This window comes from Tachyglossus aculeatus, chromosome 2 (assembly GCF_015852505.1).
Source record: "Tachyglossus aculeatus isolate mTacAcu1 chromosome 2, mTacAcu1.pri, whole genome shotgun sequence".
NCBI classification, from domain to species: Eukaryota; Metazoa; Chordata; class Mammalia; order Monotremata; family Tachyglossidae; genus Tachyglossus; species Tachyglossus aculeatus.
In genome coordinates, this window is record NC_052067.1 from 23,776,094 (window position 1) to 23,792,556 (window position 16,463).

Below are 16,463 nucleotides of genomic sequence, written 5' to 3' on the forward strand. Positions count from 1 at the left end.
GCCTCTGCTTCATGGACCTTCTGTGCAAAAAAAAGCCACCCCACTTCAGAGACATGTATTCACGTTAATTTCTTTCCTCAGTTATATCAGGATCTAATTCAATTGTGTTCCTTTTTTCAGTAAGAAGTTGTGTTATCTCACTAAAGCTTGTATTTAATACAAGAGGCACGGAGCCAAGAATGAGAGGCAATCCGAAAAGGTATTTATGGACATACTTCTTTTTTTTAAGGATTTGTTAAGCTCTATGTGCTAGGCACAGAACTAAGCTCTGTGGTAGATAAAAGCTAATCAGGTTGAACACAGTCCCTGTCCCACTGGGATTCATAATCTTAATCCCCATTTTACAGATGAGGGAGGTAACTGAGGCACAAGAGAAGATAGGTGACTTGACCGAGGTCACACAACAGAAAAGTGGCAGAGCTGGAATTAGAATCCAGGCCCTTCTGACTCCCAGGCTCAAGTTTTATCCACTAGGCCAAGCTTTTCTCTACTCCTTTTTTCAAAGTCATGTTTTAGTTTTGAACTCTCTTGTGACCAGGATGCTTCAAACATGCTTGGGTGAATTTTACATATACGATGGGTCTGCTGACACATATGCTATTACCCTGTAGAAACAATACAGCATTTGTTTGGCCAGCAGACTCTGGCCACAGTTTCTGATCTCGTGTGAAAAGATGGAGCTAGATGTGAGGAGATGAAACTAGGCAGCAGTAAAGAAGAGGTTGGGGATGGAACGAGGAGAGAAATAAAAACAAAGCCATGAATGTTAATACGGAGTGATTAGTTTCCACAGAAGAAATGTGTAGAAAAGGCCAGCTGAGCAAAGTAAGAGATGTGGTTTTAATAGTCAACTAACTAGAGAAAACAATCGTTGTGGGCAAAGAACCTGTCCTCCAACTCTAATGTACTGTACTCTCCCCAGTTCTAAAGTGCTTTGCACATAGTAAGTGCTCAATAAATATCACTGAATCAAATTAACTTCATTCCACCTTCAAAGTTATACTCATTTCAGACTGTAAGCTCGCTGCGGGCAGAGAATGTGTCTACCAACTTGGCTGTACTCCTACAGTAAGCACTCAATAAATACCACTGATGATGATTCGGGGTTGCAGATTCTAGAAGGCCTTTGTTTCCATGGAGACCACCAAAACTCCTCTGTACACTTGGAAGCTTTGAAACTGTTCAAATAGGTCTCAGTAACCCAAATTAAATGTTTCAGATCAAAGGAACAGCTTTTGCAACTAATAATTCATATGGATTTTAGGTAATGATCATTTTAAAATCGCCTGAACCACAAGTTCAAAGAACAGCACATTAAGAGTCAGCAGAGGGTGAAAACTGAAGAGTATTATTCGAGTATTTGGGGCTCAGGTTGTGTACTCTGATGCTTTGGTCAAGAATGATTGCTTTCCATATGTAGAGTGGTGTGGCACTAAGCAGTTTTTTTACATTCTGACTGTATAAAATGCTGCAAAAGTTTTTATCCCCTATTGTGAGGCAGTAAAGTGGTCACAGTTTAAATGAAAAGGCCTCTTTATGATTTATTCTTTCTATTTTAAAACTTTGAAGCTCCCAAATTCTGGGTGTCCAGGTGGAGGGAAGGCACAATTCTTCTCTCACCAACCCATGTCCTCATCTAAAAAAAAACCCCCGAAATGCACCAGAGGTAGTGCTTAGCACAGTGCTTGCCCTTAAAAAGCACTTACTATGTTGTATGAGGAGAGTTTTTTCTGAGAAAAAGTACATAAAACAAAAACCAAAGCTGGAAGGCTCAGAAGCATGCAAAAATGTCTGACTCCTTCCATAATTATCTCGGTTAATGAAGGGACCTATTTCTAGCAACTTGGCTGGGTTCTGCTTTTTTCCAAGCCCTTACTCTTAGGGGCAAGTCCTGGGTGAACAACAGTGGATCCCTCATCCCTATATCACGAGGCCTGAAGGTAGGAATATTAAGTCAGTTGACAAAGATCCATTTTCCACCCAGATCTTGCCAGCATTTCCATTATCTCAGAAAATGGGAAATATGCATTTAGGGATTTAGGGCGTTGATATTTGCAATAAAAGCTACATACCACATAATTTCAAAGGTTTACATTTTGGTCATGGATATGTTAGGCTCAATATGAACAATAACCTAGCCTAAGGCTGATTTTTTATCCCAATAGATAAAATACCACGACACAAGTATTCTGAAGTCTAACAGATGATTTTTAGAATTCAGTCCACTCTCCAAAGCTGGTGGGTTGGAGCATTTGAGCCATGCGACACAATTTTGGGACCCTTGGTGAGTACTGCTCAATTGCACCAGTATGGAAAAGCATAGATAAAGGAGTCACTACCACTTGCCTTCAATCAAGCATTCAATTATGTTTACTAAGTGCTTACTGTGTGCTTGGGAGAGTACAATATAACAATAAACAGACACATTCCCTGCCCATTAAGAGATTCAGGCAGCAGAATGACACCTAGGTTGGAGGGGGAAGAGACAAGAGGCAGGGAGGTTCATTAATTCATTCATTCAATCATATTTATTGAGTGCTTATTATGTGCCGAGCACTGTACTAAGCACTTAGGAGAGTACAATACAACAATAAGCAAATTCCCTGCCCACAATGAGCTTGCAGTCTAGGAGGGGGTAGACAGACGTTAATAAAAATAAATTAAGGATATATACATAAGTGCTATAAGGCAGGGATGAACAAAGGGAGCAAGCCAGGGTGATGCAGCAGGAGTGGAAGAAGAGGAAAGGGGGGGGCTTAGTCAGGGAAGGCCTCTTGGGGGAGATGTGCCTTCAGTCAGGCTTTGAATGGGGGGGAGTCATTGTCTGTTGAAATTGAGGAGGGAAGGTGGTCCAGGCCAGGAAGTGGGTGAGGGGGTCAGTGGTGAGGTAGACAAGATCTAGGCACAGTGAGAAGGTTAGCACTAGGAGAGTAGTGAGGTGAAGCAGGAGGGGGCAAGGTGATTGAGTGCTTTAAAGCCAATGGTGAGGAGCTTTTGTTTGATGCAGAGGTGGACGGGCAACCACTGGAGTTTCCTGAGGAGTGGGGGAACATGGCCTGAGTGTTTCTGTAGAAAAACGATCTGGGCAGCAGAGTATGGAGTGGAGTGGGGAGACACAGGAGGCTGGGAGATCAGCAAGGAGGCTGATGAGGTAATCCAGGCGGGATAGGACGGGTGATTGTACTAACGTGGCAGCAGTTTGGATGGAGAGGAAAAGGTGGATTTTAGCAATGTTGTGAAAGTGGACCAACAGGATTTAGGGATGGATTGAACATGTGGGTTGAATGAGAGAAAGGAGAACAGCAAGCTCATACAGCAGTCAAGGTGGAATATAAGTTCCATGATCAGTGTTTGGAAAGAGAGAAAAGGGCAGATTCTAGAAATGTTGTTGATGGTAGAGCCAGTAAGATTTGGTGACAGATTGAATATGTGGGTTGCATGACAGAAGAGTCAAGGATATTACCAAGGTTTGGGGCTTGGCAGAGGTGTCAATGGGACATCCAGGAAGAGATGATTTGAAGGCAGGAGGAAATGCGAGACTGCAGAGCAGGAGGGAGGTCAGGGATGGAGAGGTAGATTTGGGAATCATCTTCATAGAGCTGTAGAGGCAAATGAGTTATCCAAAGGAGTAGGTGTAGATGGAAAATAGCAGGGAACCCGGACCTGAGCTTTCAAGGACCTCCAGTTAGGGGGTGAGAGGCAGGGGAGCCAGCGAAAGAGTTTGTGGTGTGGCCAGAGAGACAGGAGGCGAACCAGGAGAGGACAATGTTGGTAAAGCCAAGGTTAGGTATCGTTTCCAGGAGAAGCTGGTGGTCCACAGCATTGAAGGCAGCAGAGAGGTCGATGAGAATTAGGATGCAGTAGAGGCCGTTGGATTTCACAAGGAGGTGGGGGTCCCTGATGAACTTAGAGAGGGTTGATTGCACAGACAGAAGCTAGACTGCAGAGGGTGGAGAAGAGAATTGGAGAAGAGGAACGGAAGCAGCAGGTATAAACAACTCACTCAAGGAGTTTGGAGAGGAATGGTAGGAGTTTGATGGGGTGATAACTGGAAAGCACGGGGGGGCGGGGGACCCGGGGGGGGGGGGGTGGTCAAGGGTACCGAATTAGAAGCAAATCCCTCCAAAGGCCAATAAGACATAGGAGAACTCTAAGAAATAATTTCAGAGGACTAACAAATCATCTTTCTTTGCCCCTGCCAAAACAGCAGGTTTTGGGACCCAAATTAGGCTGATAAAAATGGTCTCAATTTCCACTGAATCTTTCTTTCACAACCCCTGTTTAAAACTGAAAAGAGTTGTGTATTTTTCATAAACACAAAAACTTTTAACCAACTGCTAAAATAGTTACATTAACCTATCCACAGGTTGGAGTTAGAGTCAAAATGAAATCTTCAGACTCGCTCTGGAGTCCAGATAACAGGATAGTCTGTAACCTTCTCTTCGTGTTTTTCAACCAGAGGAAATGAAATGTAAAAGAAACAACTTTCATGTATTGTTACGTTTTCAAGAAAGTACAACAAAGGGCAGGAAATTTGAAACTAAAATACGAGAACCTGCCTGTAGCTGGGCAATTCTGCTAGTTCTCACAACACCGTGTATGAATAAGCACCATGTATGGTCTGATCTCTGGCTTTCCTGTGTATTACGCACTTGGGACATAATCTTTCTGTTTTTTACAGTAAACATCACTTTGGTGTGATATTAAGCAGAGATTAACACATTGCAGCTCAGAGTTTGGCTTCAACCTTTTCTGCTCAGCAGGCACCTTCTACCTAAATTAATGAAAATGGCATTGAGTTACTGAATGTATTGGAATGCCTACATTTCTTGTCATCCAGTAAGGATATAAAATCAATCAATGGTATGTATTGAGTGCTCACTATGTGCAGACTACTGTACTAAGCATTTGGGAGAGTCCAATACAACAGACAAAAAATGAAACTAAGCACTCACAAACACAACTAAAATCCTACGGTTGTATCTGGAGGAGGCCGCTAACGAATCTGTTTTCATATTGCATTTGGATGTAGAAATGAAGTTGTAATTATGAAATGCGGGTGCCATAAATAATCCTTAAGCTAATTTAGGTAAAAGGAAAGCAGGCTGGAGAAGGAAAATTAATACGTTGAGGTTTGAACCTTTTTTTATTTTTTCTGGATGAGAGGTGTTTATCAGCCATATTCTGATAGGATCTGGCCTCTTCCTCAGAGATTCTGAGAGTCCAAGCATGGGGCACTAGAAGTTTATTTGAAACATTGTGCAAAGTGACTCAGAAGCATGTGGGGGAGGTGATGTATGCAGAAAGCCTCAGGGGATTTTCTGAGAGGAGGAATGAAGGAATCACTGTGGAGCCTGAATTTGGAACCAATCTTAAACCCCTTAGGGTTTGAATTTGCTCTTGTCAAAAACAGAAATTCTCATATGAGACAGAAGCTCGGGACTTAAGAAAAAAGCTCATCAGGATTCTACAGTATCTAAAAGCAACATTATATAAAGGCAACATTATTATATAAAGCAACATTTCAATTAAACCCGAGCGGATCTGACACAGGCTATTTTCCTTAGGGCATATGCACAGTGTTACAAAGAACTGAAACTGAAAAAGTAGAAGCATTACTGGGTTTTTCCAGGGCTTTCTGGGATTCGGTTCCACTAGTTCGAGCAAGACAGAAGGGCCTCTTGATACTGTTTGGCTACCATGAGCAAACATTCAACTGAATTTTGTAAAGCAGGTGAAAGCCTAACAGTGCTTGTTGCTGAAAAGATGTCAGAGATCTTTTTGCCCCATGTCCTCCAACTTATTGTTAGACTGGAGGGCCAACAACCACATCTAATTCAGCACCGTTTACTTAGCACTTAGAACTTGGCACATTAAGTGCTTAATAAATGCCATTACTACTTACTATTATTGTGTATGGTGAAGAGGACTCTGTCCTTTCAATCATCCATGAATAACATCTTACTGTCTGGTGTTTCATTTTGGAAGAACATATTTCAAGTGTCACTCATATATGTATATGCATGCAGTAGTAGTAGTAGTATTGAGTGCTTACTATGTTCAGAGAACTGTTCTAAGCGCTGGGAAACAAGAGAAGCAGCATGCGGGCCTGGGACTCAAAAGGTCATGGGTTCTAATCCGCTTGTCGGCTGTGTGATCTTGGGCATTCCGCTTCACTTCTCTGTGCCTCAGTTCCCTCATCTGTAAAATGGGGGTTAAGACTGTAAGGCCTACGTGGGACAGAGACTGTGTCTGATCTGATTATCTTGTATCTATCCCGGCGCTTAGAACAGTGCCTGGCACAGAGTAGCGCTTAACAAATACCATAATTATTATTATTAGAATTATTAAACAAAAAAAATCACAGATGAGAGTCAGACATCATCCCTAGCTTTCCAGGGGAATCAGCATCTAAAAATTTGGTGGGGAAGTGTTTGGCGACAGGCCCGCTAAGAAAGATGAAATAATGTAAACATAAAAGACAAAATTCAGCATCCAACAAGTCCGGTGATAACAGGATCCTGACAACCCCAGCGCTGAAAATCCAGTCACAAAGCTGCCCATAATTATTAACTTTGTAGAGGCCTCTCACTGTTGCGGCCCACGTGATGTGTTCATTCATTCAATCGTACTTACTGAGCGCTTACTATGTGCAGAGCACTGTACTAAGCACTTGGGAAGTACAAGTTAAGTTCCAAAGACATTCTTTCCATGAGCATGAGTGCTGCTGAGAGAGTAACAGTGGTGGTATAAATGACATGTAATAACGCTTATTGGGTACAGTGCACTGGATTAAGAGTTTGGGAAAGTATAACAGAAGCAAAAATATACTCCCTGCCCACAAGGAGCTACGGGTCCAAGAGGTGGGAAAGACAGGTAGAAATTATTTACAAATGGTAGAAGTGGAGAATCTCTTGCATCTCACACACACAAATATACATATGTAAGCTCGTTGTGGGCAGGGAAGGTGTCTATTTATTGGTATACTGTAGTCACCCAAGTGCTTAGTACGGTGCTCTGCACATAGTAAGCGCTCAATAAATATGATTGAATGAATGAATGAAAAAGGAACCATATTCCTCTCCTCAATGTACTAATTGAGGAGGGGGGAATTTACCTGGGAATTCAATACAAGGAGGTTCCCACAAAGGGGCAGGGAAGCAGCATGGCCTAGTGGAAAGAGCAAGGGCCTATGAGTCAGAGAACCTGGGTTCTAATCCCAGATACTCCACTTTTCTGCTATTGTAACCTTGGGAAAATTACTTAATTTTTCTGTGCCTTTATGACCTCATCTTTACAGTGGAGATTAAGACTGGGCGCCCCATGTGGGACATGGACTGTGCTCAACTTGATTAGCATGAACCTTCCCCAGGACTTGGGTCAGGGCCTGGGACATAGTAAGTGCTTAACAAATACCATAAATAGGTGGTGTGGGGAGGGAGAGAGGGAAGGGGCAACCCAAACAGCCAGAGGTCTTGAGGATGATGGAAGTAGATCCCTGTAGCCCTGCATTTCTCCCCAGGTACCTCTGCTTCCCTTTGCTTCCTCTGTCCATACACTACTGAACTAACGCCAAGCAGCCCCTCTCATGGAGCATGCCTCCTCCCTGAGGAGAGCCCTATAGGAAGTAGCAGAGAAATACGTAGCTACATCGAGAGGATCAGGAAGGAACACGTGGCTTCGATGGCAAAGTTTTATTTTGATGCCTAAATCATCATCATCATCAATCGTATTTATTGAGCGCTTACTATGTGCAGAGCACTGTACTAAGTGCTTGGGAAGTACAAATTGGCAACATATAGAGACAGTCGCTACCCAACAGTGGGCTCACAGTCTAAAAGGGGGAGACAGAGAACAAAACCAAACATACTAACAAAATAAAATAAATAGAATAGATATGTACAAGTAAAATAAATAAATAGAGTAATAAATATGTACAAACATATATACATACATACAGGTGCTGTGGGGAAGGGAAGGAGGTAAGACGGGGGGGGTGGAGTGGGGGACGAGGGGGAGAGGAAGGAAGGGGCTCAGTCTGGGAAGGCCTCCTGGAGGAGGTGAGCTCTCAGTAGGGCCTTGAGGGGAGGAAGAGAGCTAGCTTGGCGGATGGGCAGAGGGAGGGCATTCCAGGCCCGGGGGATGACATGGGCTGGGGGTCGATGGCGGGACAGGCGAGAACGAGGTACGGTGAGGAGATTAGCGGTGGAGGAGCGGAGGGTGCGGACTGGGCTGTAGAAGGAGAGAAGGGAGGTGAGGTAGGAGGACGCGAGGTGATGGAGAGCCTTGAAGCCGAGGGTGAGGAGTTTCTGCCTGATGCACAGATTGATTGGTAGCCACTGGAGATTTTTGAGGAGGGGAGTAACATGCCCAGAGCGTTTCTGGACAAAGATAATCCGGGCAGCAGCCTAAATGTGTCATATTTATGAAGGAGGAGTATTGCGAGCACAGTTTCTCTTACGTCTTTTTGCGCTGGTTCCACAAATCTATCGGGAACAAATTCTTGGTGTCATCAAGAAGTACCAATCCTATATATTTTTAAAAGAAAAAATTCTCCCTCAGTCACCAGGGGTATGAAAGATTAAAGGCTGTTCTATGTAGACGAGCTAAGAAACAAGTGTCCTAGGAAAGCTGCGTTTCTCAATGGCTTTGTCTTTTTACTGCATTATCTGAAGGGCAATCTCACCAAGGAAGACAGAACGAGACATAGGTGTCCACCACACGGGAGCAATTTGGGCCATTTTTCCCATGGGGATGATGGCATTAGCTTTGTCCCTACAAGTCGTTAGGCATTGTGGACAGTCTTAGCTGGAAAAGGGTCAGATGGGTGGCTTCCAGTCTATCCATCCATCATCATCCTTCAATCGTATTTATTGAGCGCTTACTGTGTGCAGAGCACTGTACTAAGCACTTGGGAAGTACAAGTTGGCAACATATAGAGACAGTCCCTACCCAACAGTGGGCAGCACTCAACTCCCACCAGGGTCCCCTACCTGGCCCAAGGATAGGTGGGATTTTGCAGCCCTCACCAGGCCACAGGCCTGGGTCAGATGCCCATATTGGTGGGCCAGTGGAAGAGGAGAAGGAGGAGGAGGAGAGGAGAAGGAGGGTGAAGCCATGCTAATGCAGCAGGCACAGAAAGTTCCTTAATGGAGCATGGAAGAGCACTGTACTAAGTGCTTGGGAGAGTATAACAGAAGAGACATTTTCAAGTGCTCTCACCATCCCCATTCCACCCTCTTTCTCTTTCCTTCTTTCCTCCCTCTCTCCCATTTATCCCTTCTTTTCTCTACATTCTCTTTTTCTTGTCTATTTCCCCCTTTCTTTCCTGTCCCAATACTTCAAAGTCCCCAGGCTCAAAATAAATAGCTAGACCTGCTGACGTAAAAAAGAGACTCAACTTCATTCAACCCATCAACTGAGTTGAGATGGTAAAATCATTCCTAAAAAACACTGGAAATGAGTTAATGGTTTACATGGATGGACATTTTCCTCCAAAAAAAATATTACCCTTGCAGACAGAAATTACAGAAGCAGAATTATGTTGAGTGGGTTTCAAAAAATATAATCCTTAAACCCAGTGGCCTGCATAGATAGGCTCCACTTGAACTTTTTTTTTGACTTTAAATTGCCTTAAGGATTCCAAAAGAGGAAGGAAAAGATTAAATTGGCAAAACAACAGTGGGGTACACGACTTAATTTTTGGCCAAATCGTAATTCTCCCTAAATTACACTTCGGAGTGTGTCAAAGACAGTAGTGCTTACTGAAGCTCAGCAAAGATCCAGAAAAATATGATGTGAAGTTGCAGTACTGGTTAAGATAGGAATCTGAGTGCCTGGGAGAAGCAGAATCCACTGACAGAAAATCTTGACCACAAAAGAATGTAAGATCTTCAGAGATGAAACTAGTAACTTCCAGCAAGAGATAAATCTGTGCTTCTGTTTAAAAAATGAATAAGATGCTGATCTTTTCAAGTTCTGAAGGAATGTAAGTAGTACCTGTATAAAAAATGACAAAGCCCCCTCATTTCCTCTATCAACCCTCCCCTTACCATCAACTACGCACTTGGCTACGTATTCCTTAAGCACCTTGGCACTTAGTCTATCAATCAGTGTGCACAGAGCACGGTATTAAGCACTTCGCAAAGTGCAATAAAATAACCGGTAGCCACATTCCCTGTCCACAGGGAGTTTACAGTTTAGATGGGGAGACAGACATTAATATAAATAAAACAAAGATATGGACATAAACACTGTAGAGATGAGGGTGGGATTACTGTCTGCCTCTCCTTCTGGATTGTAAACTCACTGTGGGCAGGGAATGTGTCTGTTGTTATATTGTACTCTCTCCCAAGTGCTTAGCACAGTGCTTTGCACTCAGTAAGCCCTCAATAAATGATTGAATTGAAATGAATAGCACCACTAAAATCTAAGCCAAACAGCATTTATATAAACATCATAATACTCTACTACTCCCCCTCTCTGAAGCTCATTTTAATGTGGGTCTCCACTGTTGACTGTAAGCTTCCTGTGGGCAGGGACTGTACCTACCAAGTCTATCGCACTGTACTTTCCCAAGCACCTAGTGTGGTGCTCTGCACACAGCAAAGACTCAATAAATACCAATGACTTGCTGAATATGTGGAAACTTTCTGGTAGTTTTTGATTTTTAAAAAGTTTACAATTCTTTGTTTTAAAATGATCTCACTGCACCGTTTGAGCAACGATGTTTAAATGCAGTCTAACTGAACCATAACAGGGGAAGCAGGATTTACTCACCCAGAAAGGGTACATTAGGCTTGGTTTCAAACTTCTTAAAATAAGTCGGTGCTTCCTATGATACCTTAAATGCAAAATCGGGGGAATGAGGTCATGTTGACAGAAATTTTTAACTTCATTCACTTCTCTAAAACTAATCTTACACTACATCCTGACCTCAAGTTTGGGATGATAATAATAGTAATAATGGTGGCATTTATTAAGCGCTTACTATGTGCAAAGCACTGTTCTAAGCAAGCACTCAAATTCCATCGATTGTTTAATCAACACCAGAGTTCCTCCAGGACAGACATATAACAAAGTGGCAAGGCCTGAAGTCAGAACAGCTGTGGGTGGGAAACTTGCTTTATGTCATACAATTATTGTGTTCTTTATGAGTTTATATGGCATCGAATATTAGAAGATTAACCTATGACTGAATGAATCAATAACAGATCAAAAGTTTTCAGTGACAGATGGAAATATCTCAATTTTCGGGTACTGCTGTGACAAAACCATGTCCGACCTGATCATCTTGTATCTACCCCAGTGCTTAGAACAGTGCTTGACACAAAGAGCTTAGCAAATATAATCATAATTACTAAAACTATTAGCTTAACAAATATAAGTATTATTGTTAGAACTATTCAATTCACCCTTCAGCACTTCCGCACATATCCATAATTTACTTATATCATTGTCCATCTCCCCATCTAGACCGAAAGCTTGTCATGGGCAGGGAACACGTTTACCAACTCTGTTATACCATACCTTCCCAAGCGCTTAGTACAGTGCTTTGCAAACAGTAAATACTCATTAAATTCAATTTATTTAAAAGCTGAAAAAGGAAAACTCTACCCAGCACTCAACTGCAATGGTTATTCCATTAAGCCCTGGTTTCCAGAAGAAGTGAAGCAGACTCCTGCAAAACAACCACTGATCAAAAATGGGGCCTCCCCCATATCAGGTCCTAAAAAACCAATTCCAGATGGCTTTGCAGACTCCCAAAAGCACTGAATGCCAAAGGCTGAAGTTCAGCACACCTTTCAGGTAGCATTTCTGCATTTCCTGACTGTTGATCTGTGGAAAGAACACTTCTCTGGGCATCAGGAAACTTGGATACTAATCCTAGTTTGGCCTCCTGGGGCCATGCCATCAACAGTCAAGGTTTTTGAATGAAAAACCACAATGGGTATTGTGCACGCTGTCTCTCCTTCTAGATTGTAAACTCATTGTGGGCAGGGAAATCCAGAAAATTAGCTGGCTAATGTGTACAGAGAAGACCCCAGTGGCTCTCAAGGCAACTCTTGCCAGGTCTCAGCACTAAGCACCAGTCACTATGCTGCTACTGCTTGTTGACCACAAGTACAATGCGGAGAAGAACCTGCCTGCTGACTCACAAGATGCCCTGCTGGCCCCAGCAGGGGCATTGATGGAATCCTTGGTCCTAAAGTGTCAGGACATAGCCTTGTCCACCTTTCAATCTATCACTTAATCACATTTATTGAGCGCTTACTGTGCACAGAGCACTGTACGAGATCCTTAGGAGAGCACAATATAACAGAGTTGGTAGTCACGTTCCTGCTCACAACCACCTTACAGTCAACTCCATCATAATTAGCAATTCCTCTTTCATAATGAACTTGATTCTCCCATATTTTTCAATTCTTCAGGGGGCTGGGGGAGGCAAATGTTGCATACAATAAAACTTGGAGCTGAATTTCACCAATTTACTTGCTTCCTGCAATCTTTCAGAGTTGACTGAACGTGCCCTTCAGAATATGGGATATGATCTTCATTTTTCCCCACTCTACAAGGACAAAAAGAGATGCAAAGAGAATCTCAAGCGACTTGCTTAAGTCCACTGGGTAAGCCAAAATATAACCAGTTGTCAAATCCAGAGCTTCTGACTTCTAAATCTCCATTTCTAACCTACTTGAGCTCTCCATCTCCACTGAATGGCTGCCACTCCAAGCAGAAAAGACGGAAAATGTTTTTAAGGGGTAATTGACGGCTGGGAGGCAACAGTGGTAGGCGGACTAGCCTGGAGTGTGTCAATCCATCAGGAACGGAATTGCTGTGTTCAAGCAGAAGCAGAATTGAAAGCGGCACCAGATACTGAAACTAGTAAATGCAACACTACAATGAGGTACACTTTGTAAATATAAACCTTATAAGTTAGAGCCTAATTCCAATACAGCTTTTTAAGCATATTTATGCACCCAGATAAGAAACAAGTAGTACTTTCATTTTAAACACTAACGATAGTTATATGCCAATAACTCAATCTTTCCTCTGAACTGTAACAATAATAATGGCATTTATTTATTTAGAGAAGCAGCGTGGCTCAGTGGAAAGAGCACAGGCTTTGGAGTCAAAGGTAATGGGTTCAAACCCCAGCTCTGCCAATTGTCAGCTGTGTGATTTTGGACAGTCACGTAACTTCTCTGTGCCTCAGTTCCCTCATCTGTAAAATGGGGATTAAGACTGTGAGTCCCCCGTGGGACAACCTGATCACCTTGTAAACTCCCCAGCGCTTAGAACAGTGCTTTGCACATAGTAAGCACTTAATAAATGCCATCATTATTATTATTATTTGTTCAGTGCTTACTCTATGTGTCGAGCACTCTAGACCGTAAGCTCTCTGTGGGCAGGGAACGTGTCTGTTTACAGTTACATTGTGCTCTCCCAAGCGTTTAGTAAAGTGCTCCGCACACAGTAAGTACTCAATAAATACAACCAAGTGAATGAATGAAAGCATTATGCTACGCATTGGGACAGATACAGGAGAAACTGATAGGACATGGTCCCTATCCTACACAGTCCAAAAGGGTGGGAGAACAAGTATTAAATTCCCATTGTACAGATGAAGAAACTAAGGCAAAAACTTGGAACAGTGCTTTGCACATAGTAAGTGTTTATAAATGCCATCATTATTATTAAAAAGAAGTTAAGTGACTTGCAGGAGATCACCGAGCATACAAGTGTGAGGACCAGGAGTAGAATCTACCTCTTGGTCCTTATAATAATAATAATAATAATAATAATAGCATTTATTAAGCCCTTACTATGTGCAAAGCACTGTTCTAAGCGCTGGGGAGGTTACAAGGTGATCAGGTTGTCCCACAGGGGGCTCACAGTCTTAATCCCCATTTTACAGATGAGGGAACTGAGGCACAGAGAAGTTAAGTGGCTTGCCCAAAGTCACACAGCTGACAGTTGGCGGAGCCGGGATTTGAAACCATGACCTCTGACTCCAAAGCCCGTGCTCTTTTCCACCGAGCCACACTGCTTCTCTTTGCTCTTTCCACAATCAATCAAATCAATGGCATCTATTAAGTACTTACTGTGTGCATTGGACTGTACTAAGTACTTGGAAGAGCAGCATACTACAGAGTTGGAGACATGATTCCTGCCCTCAGGATCTGAGTTGGGGACAGACAAATTACATTTAGGGGAAGAGGCTATGTATAGAGCATATATGTATGAGGTTTGTGGGGGAGAGTGACTATCAAGCCACATATACTGAAAGTCAGGGAGAGTAGGCAAGAGAGAAAGACATCCCAGTCCCAACTGCTGCCTCTGCAGGGGATCTGGGAGAATCCTGCCCTCAACTGAGCCTGCCAAAACAGATGGGAAAATGAGCCCTTCCCCGCCCCTGGGCAGGGGGGAGGAAAATATTAGGAACTTGGAGTAGTAGTGAAGGGAAGGAAGCAACATGACCTAGTGGATAGAGCATTGGCCCAGGAGTCAGACGGACCTGTATATATGTATATATGTGTGTACATATTTATTACTCTATTTATTTATTTTACCTGTACATATCTATTCTATTTATTTTATTTTGTTAGTATGTTTAGTTTTGTTCTCTGTCTCCTCCTTTTAGACTGTGAGCCCACTGTTGGGTAGGGACTGTCTCTATATGTTGCCAATTTGTACTTCCCAAGCGCTTAGTACAGTGCTCTGCACACAGTAAGCGCTCAATAAATACGATTGATTGATTGACCTGGTTCTAATCCCAGCTCTGCCACATCTGCTGTGATTACTATTGTTATTATTATTAATTGTATTTATCGAGTGCTACTGTGTGCAAAGCACTGTACTAAGCACTTGGGAGGGTACAATATAACATCAAACACGTTCCCTGTCCACGAGCTCACAGTCTAGAGAGGGTGTGACCTTGGGCAAGTCGGTTAACTTCTCTGTGCCTCAGTTACCTCATCTGTAAAATGGGGATTAAGACTGTGAGCCCCATGTGGGACACAGACTGTGTCCAACCTGATTCAGTTTTGTCTACCCCACTGCAGAGAACATTATCTGGGACATGGGAAGCACTTAACAAATACCATTTTTAAAAACCATGGGGGCGGAGAGACTGAAGAGGGAGACAGACAGGCAGTAAAAGAGAGACAAGTTAAAAAACAGAGATAATACTACACACATACACATACAAAAAATCCCAACAACTTGATTGTTGTTTCCACTGAAATGGGTGCTGAGTAGTTTCCATTGCAGATGACAAACGCTCTGAGATTCTGTGCAGGTGGATGCAAACAACTAGAACACTGGCTGCAATGGAATCGGGAAAATATTTCTGCCAAGAACTAAAGTTATGAAAGAAAGAGGACTGAGCCAGAAAATGACTCGGTCAGTCAGAAAAGAGATAAGGCCCAAAGCTATTTGGATTATTATAGTAACAGATAACACTGGCACCAATAATTTACAAAGAGGAAAAGTAAAAGAGGTTCAGAGAATGTTCTGACTATCCTGGAAACCAGCTAATCTGCAAAATATGAGACCAGAGATTTTACTGAAGAATTCAAACAAAATAACAGGCTCCCAAAGAGGTGCCGAAAACAAAATATGGGGGCAAATCTTCTAAGAGATTATCTACATCTGAATATAATCTTGCAATTAAAAACTGCAGCTCATCTATGACACTTCTTGGCCAACATGACATATGATAACCTTGAAGCATTAAATACGGGACTATTAAAGTCACTGGAAGTTGTAAATCCACAGGATATTTCCTAAACCTGGCTGCTAAAACTTTTGCTAAGTACCCTCATTTATAGGAAATAATTTCAGAACTGAGTCACCTGAATCACTAAAAAAAAAAATCAATATTTGGGTGGTATATCCCAAATATCCCAAGAGAAGCAGCGTGGCTCAGTGGAAAGAGCATGGGCTTGGAAACCAGAGGTTATGGGTTCAAATCCCAGCTCTGCCACCTGTCAGCTCTGTGACTTTGGGCAAGTCACTTAACTTCTCTGGGCCTCAGTTACCTCATCTGTAAAATGGGGATTAAAACTGTGAGCCTCAGGTGGGACAACTTGATCACCTTTGCATCCCCCTCCAGTGATTAGAACAGCGCTTCACACATAGTAAGTCCTAACAAATACCATCATTATTATATCAGCTGAGGGGGAAGCTCAGTTTTTAAGCTGAGACTAGAAATTCCTCACAGAAAGGAAAAACCACCGTTCGTCAATGAATCATGGAAACTCCATCCCCGTTCACAGAGCCAGAATTCCTGACAAGATCTGGGAAATTTGAATAAGGCAGTCTCCATTCTCCACTGAGGTAAAATTCCCACACCATTTACTCCAAAGACAGCCTGGCTTTTAGAAAGCAAAGTGAATTGTAAATGCATAAGGGAGGAGAGACAAAAAAACAGGACAGAGAAAGAGGTACTAAAACTCAGG

At 42.6% G+C, this 16,463-nt stretch overlaps 1 protein-coding gene and 1 long non-coding RNA gene across 3 annotated transcripts in view; one reads left to right on the forward strand and one right to left on the reverse strand.

Annotated features, from left to right (window-relative positions):
• The window catches only part of TGFBR2 (transforming growth factor beta receptor 2), an 84,985-nt gene that overhangs the window by 54,500 nt on the left and 14,022 nt on the right, over positions 1-16,463 (reverse strand). The gene's annotated exons all lie outside the window — the stretch shown is intronic.
• LOC119940842 lies at positions 1,182-12,952 on the forward strand. Of its 2 annotated transcripts, XR_005455056.1 has the most exons (4): positions 1,182-1,264; positions 2,166-2,284; positions 4,682-4,863; positions 12,514-12,952. It is a non-coding gene; the product is annotated as an uncharacterized LOC119940842 (long non-coding RNA). The 2 variants fall into 2 exon arrangements; XR_005455055.1 differs by lacking the exon at positions 4,682-4,863.